Source organism: Siniperca chuatsi, linkage group LG2 (assembly GCF_020085105.1).
Source record: "Siniperca chuatsi isolate FFG_IHB_CAS linkage group LG2, ASM2008510v1, whole genome shotgun sequence".
In the NCBI taxonomy this organism is placed as follows: Eukaryota; Metazoa; Chordata; class Actinopteri; order Centrarchiformes; family Sinipercidae; genus Siniperca; species Siniperca chuatsi.
In genome coordinates, this window is record NC_058043.1 from 1,204,642 (window position 1) to 1,210,641 (window position 6,000).

The following is a 6,000-nucleotide window of genomic DNA, read 5'->3' on the forward strand; positions in this document are numbered from 1 at the left end:
TAAGGGTCAGATCAGATATTTTCAGGTATGTTTTGGGCCACGTCTGAAGAAATCAGCTGTTTGGAACTGAATAAGTGCTGATGCTTCCTTCACCGTCACATAATGGGTTTAATTTTACAGTGATGCCAATTATAGTGTGCATGATTAGTATAACCTGACTGAAACTGGATTTTTGAGGCCGATACTGTCGTATGGGTTGTGTAGTTGTATGTGGACCCAAATGCAGATGACCAGGAAGTGGTATGAGGTGAAGTAGCCAGATGGCTACAGTGTTTATTGGGGTTGATGGTTTACAGGCAGGTACAGGCAGGTACAGGCAGACCGGTAGGCAGACCGTGCAACAAACAGGCAAAAGGCAGATAGGTTATTGGCTGGTAGTGGTGGAAGCAGGGAAGTGAGTCCAAGGTGGCAAAACAGTTCAAATAGGGAGCAGGCAAGTTACAAAATCCAGGATCCATCCAAGGTCCAAGGGAGACAAAGAATCCAAAAACTGAGACAGAGCCAGAGACACGGATTAAATACCCTAGGGGAGGTGAGACAACGAGACACAGGTGCGAACAATCAAGGAAGGGCCAACAATCAAAACTGGAGGGAAAACAAAGACAGGAAGTAAAACCACAAGACACACCAGGGAAGGAGAATACTTCAAAATAAAACAGGAGATGAAAAACCTTAAACTACCACAGATACTGATAATTGGGAGTTGAAAAAATTCGATAACATAAACAACACGAATTGTTCTCCTCCCCCCCCTTTTTTAAAAATTGTGACCAAAAATAACTAAACTCGTCAGCGCTCCCTGGTGCACTAAACTCTGTAATGGAGCCACAGTAAATTATCTCAGACCTAGTTGGACATTTCTGTACTGTAATTTCTTGATCTTTTGGAACAACATATTCACTGATACCTACAGTATATATCTGCTATTTAACGCCATTGATAAGTGTGTCTGCATTTCCGCCTCTCTGCTAAACCAAAGTCTTGCTAACGCTCCTACTTGATATATTTTTTGTATATATGTTTCTAGTCTGCATCTGCAGTAAACTGGCTTCATTGATCGGTAAGGCTGAGATTTATCCACGCATATAAGTTGTTTTTACTGATATTCATAACTTTAAAAGTAGATTTCAATAGGTGGCCAAACCAATTAGATTTAGTCACTTAGTCACTGACTGTGTGGTGTGTTCACTTTTTTCTAAGCTACATTATCGCGTCACTGTTCAAATGCATTTCAGGACATACAACAGTAAGTGAACGCTTCACCGTTCATACGGCCGCAGCGTTCAGTCTTCAGTTCAGTCTGTTGCTGCTCCACCGTTACATTCAGTTCAGTGCAAATCTAGGTCTATACAAGAGCTGTTTATGAGGTTAATGGCTAAAGTTATTTCTGACACGCTGCATGTGTGAACGACACTTCATGAAGGTTCACAAACTGCTGTTAGTAACACCTTATACATTAGTATAACTACTTTCTAGTCTCTACAACGGCAATTTTATCTTGTTATTTTCTGTCTGAAATGAATGACCTTCCGTTCATTAATCAACTTTCTTACCACCTTACTCTCAGTTGTGAATAAAAGCCTGATGCACCTGAAAGCAGCTTTCCCCCTCTTTAGCAGGGTCAGTGATTTCTGGTAGAGATACATGGCCTAAGATTTAGCTGTGCTGGCTTTGGCTTTGTCCCAGATGCATCACATACCAGTTTCTTTAAAACATGTCTGAATGTCTTTTTTCCCCTTAACTTTTTGCTTAACTTCTCCATCAATCAATGACCGACAGCAGCCGGTTGCAACCAAAGTCTTAATACTGGCCGTATCATCCCTCTTTGTAGCTGACAAAGAATTGGTTTCTTTGTTGCAGTCTTATCTACAGACTTAGGAACAGGTTGGTAGGATTGACTGTCTAACTGAAAGGCTCGTGCTATTTTAGCAACAGTGCATTTTCTCCAACTCTGCCAATGCTTCAAAATCACCTGCTAAAACCTTCTTCACAGAAAGGTATAGTTATATCCCATCTTCAGTTCACTGTCTGAACGTTTGTGTTAAGACAGAGATCGTCTCCAGCAGGGCTATTAGGCAGGTGATTTCCCTCCATTTACATTCAGTGCAGATTGAATCCCTCCTCTGGTTGGTTGTCTGTATGCAGGCCGCGACACCAGGGCTTGCCGGCTGTGAACATCAGTCAGTAATTTGGAAACCACACACTTGAATGCACATAGATAATTTGCCATGGAAATAAGCAATCTTTTAAATTTGGTGAGAAAGTGCGCTCAGTAGTTCCCTTCGGTGAGAACAAATCTGCTCCTCTCAAACAAAGGAAAAATGCAAAGGGAGAGACTTTAAATATCAACTGTATTGACATTATTTTTATATAAACATTGAGTAAAATAACTGCATTTAATGTGAAAGGGGTCGCTTGTCATGACAAACCCACAGAGAATTAATACCTAACTTTGCAGCTCTACAATCATGTTTACTGTATGGTTGAGTCTCCCAGCTCTCACCAGCCCAGTTTCCAGCATCAGGCAGCCATTTTCAGTCTCGCAGAAACACCTGTACACCGGTATTTTGTCTGTACATATAAAATACACTTCAATACAAACAAAAATAACTGATAGTAAAAAAATATATATTTTAGCTTAAATCATCTATTGACTAATTTTGTGTTAGTGACTTGGTGTGGTTAAGTTACCTTTAAATCACATATTTAAATGTATTACTTTGTAAATTAATTCACTATATTGATTTCAACATAAATATTAACTACGATGAACAGAAACACAAAAACTGGGATTTGTTTTATTTTGATTAACTACAAACTGCAAATCAAAATAAAGTTGATTTTCTTAAACAAACTGGTTTAAATGGACAAGAAGTCTGAAAGAACCTGTTTCATTTGTCTTAATTTAGGTATTATGTCGGTTTTATGGTGATGATTGTTTGAGTGATATTGGATGGATTAAATAGTAGTTTCGCTTTTGAAGTTCTGCTGAAATCCTGCGGTCGCTCTGCTTTGCTTTCAGAACACGAAGCACCAGAGTTCAGCTGGAAGCAAACAAAGACCGTCCTCTTCGGTGCGATTGTTTAGTCCACACTAGAGTTTGAGTGACAGCTTTCACACCTCCACAAACAAACCGAACTCAGAGGGCAAACGCACGAGAGTTCAATTAAACCAAGCCAGACTGGTTCAGTGTGGAAGCATCCTTAGATGCTGAGCGCTGGTGTCGTCTAATGTCCTTAATTATTGCTTTGAAATGCATCATTTGAGTATGTCAGCAAAATACAGAAATAATAATAATAATAATCTAAAACTACTTTGTGTATATATATATACGTATTTTAACATTTCAATCACCATGACATTCATGTACAAAGTATGTGTATACTGTTTATGTATCACTGCCACTTCACCCGCTATTGCCGGAAGAAAGAAAGAAATAAAAAAGCTCCCTGTCCCTCTGTGGCTCGCGGTTAGATGGCAATTAATCATCGCCAGCAGTCCGACAGACGGATCTGAAATTTACATAATATAATAGCCCGGCTATTGTCTCCAAGAAGCAGAGAGGGGGACTCTGCTGCCATCCCAAGACGGACCTCGGCCTCCCACAGGGCTGAGTGTGTGCGATAAACACAGAGAGAAAACTCCAAGAGGAGGATCTGCCCTCCAGATCTCGGGCGATCTCTTTGGGATCTTTGTCTCTGCAACTATAACCACAGCAACATCACACAGCCCTTTTGATTTGTGTAGCTTACTGTAAATTCAGAAAACACCCTCTTTTCTCTTAAAACAAGGATGACCTTTCTTTTTGTCTGCTGGGATTTATGTTTGCTTGTATTTGCTGTAGCTGTGTATGCGTGTCCTTGTCAGGATAAACCGAGTGGTATTGTGTTTGGCTTTGCAGTTCCCCCGAACCATCTATGAATATTATTGGCTGCATTTTAACACAGATCACCACGCAGAGCTGGAAGGTTTTTGTGTTTTCAGCTAACTGGTTGTGCAGCTCTAGTCTCTACAGACCCTCCATTAACCCCCACTCCATTGCTGGCATGTGAACACATTTTTGCCTTTATTCAGGCCAAGCTGAAAAATTATGTGCGTCTATGGTGATACTTAATGAGCAGAGCTGACACTATCATCCACAGCTGTGTACAGATAAGTGCAATGTAATTTCCTTCACTAGAATCAAACTTATGACTGTTTACTTCCAGTAAAGTAAAAATTTGTTTACACCTTCTGACATTTCTCTTAGCGATATACTACGCTCATTAATATCTTGTTTAAAGATATATTATGCAAAATTGCATAATTAGCGTTACATTTTGTACAGATATTCATTGTCCCCAGAGGATGAATGCCATGACTTTGGTGATCCTCTGACTTTCCATCTAGCGCCACCATCAGGTCGACATGTTAACGTGTCCGACACTTTGGTTTCTGACCAAATACCTGCAGAGCTGATGGCGTTCCCATCAGCCTCAGCAGCTTTGTATTTAGCTCTAATTAGCAAATTTTAGCATGCTAATACGCTAAACTAAGATGGTGAACATGGTAAAGATTATACCTTAACATCAGCATGTTCACATTGTCACTGTGAACATGTTAGCATGCTGATGTTAGCATTTAGTACAGCGTCATGGAGCTGCTAGCGTGATTTTAGACATTTAGTCTCGTTAATACTAATAACAACAAATCAATGGGAAATATGATGAGTTTTGCTTAATGTGTCACAGCAGCCTGACTCACCTGTTTGGCTGAATTGTCCTTCCAGTGTTGTTCGGAAGGTGTTTTTTTGGTGCAATACATTTGTGGTGGAGGGAAGTCACGCAGAGCAACAGCCGCTGTACACTGGCAGAGAGCAGGAAGAAAAAAAGAAGAAATTAGTTAAAAACCAGCAGTGCTAATTTAAAAGTGCACATTGGCTGCATTGAGCGTTCCTCCGCAGTGCCTGTGGTTACTGGTTCGCTCAGCTTCAGGCAAGATGCTCCACCACTGACAGACTATCACGGGTGGTGGAGGAGGGCGCCTCAATACGACGCCGCTCTACACTTCAGCTTCACGGACACGACTAAAGCTCTTTGTTTAGAACTCGCTTTAAACTGACACCTTGTTTTTGCTCTCATTATGCTTTCACAATATTAGTAATTTGTTGGGAGCGCAGTATGGTTTCTGGATTTTGATTAAGCCGGCCCAAATGAGCTGTGACTGTTAATGAGCCAGCTGCACAAGTCTCCCTTTACTCTTGTTGATTATTGGCTTGCTTTGTTTTGTTCCATCACATTGGGACTTCACAGTTCTACTGTGGTTACTATTGTTCAGGAATATGCAGTAGGTTTTAGTCGCGCATACGTCATAAAATCAAAAGTCTGAGTTTTTAGATGCTGGACGGTAAAGCACTAAAAGTGTCAAATCTACTTTCTTTAATTACAGCCTTCACGCTTTGTGAGTCGCAGCTCTGCAACACTCGAGGGGAAAATGCATGTGAGAAACATCAAATCCCACCACGACTACAAGTTGTGACGGGGTGGTGGGAATGATTGATACGGTTTCAATGTGTTGCTCTCCACCTCCCACAGTCACTAATCAGTAGCATGGAAGCAGTTGTATTATTGTAACATGGTATTTTTGCCAGTCCTGATACAATAATCAGAAGTACAAGCAGTCTGTAATTACTGAAATTAAATATATAACCAATTAGGGACACACTAGATACGCCGATTTTCTCATTGCTTAGTTTAAAGGAATAGTTTTTTCATTTTGGGAAATATGCTTATTCACTTTCTGGCAGGTAGTTAGAAGAGAAGTTGCAGACAGTTAGCATAGCTTAGCATAAAGACTAGAAACCGCGAGCCTAGCTCTGTCCAAAGGTAAACAAATCCACCTAGCAGCACCTCCAGAGCTCACTGATTAACATGTTATATCTTGTTTGTTTAATCCGTAACTCCGGAGGAGATTTATGAGCATATCTATTTCCTGCTTGTTTTACTTTATCCTTTGATTGTT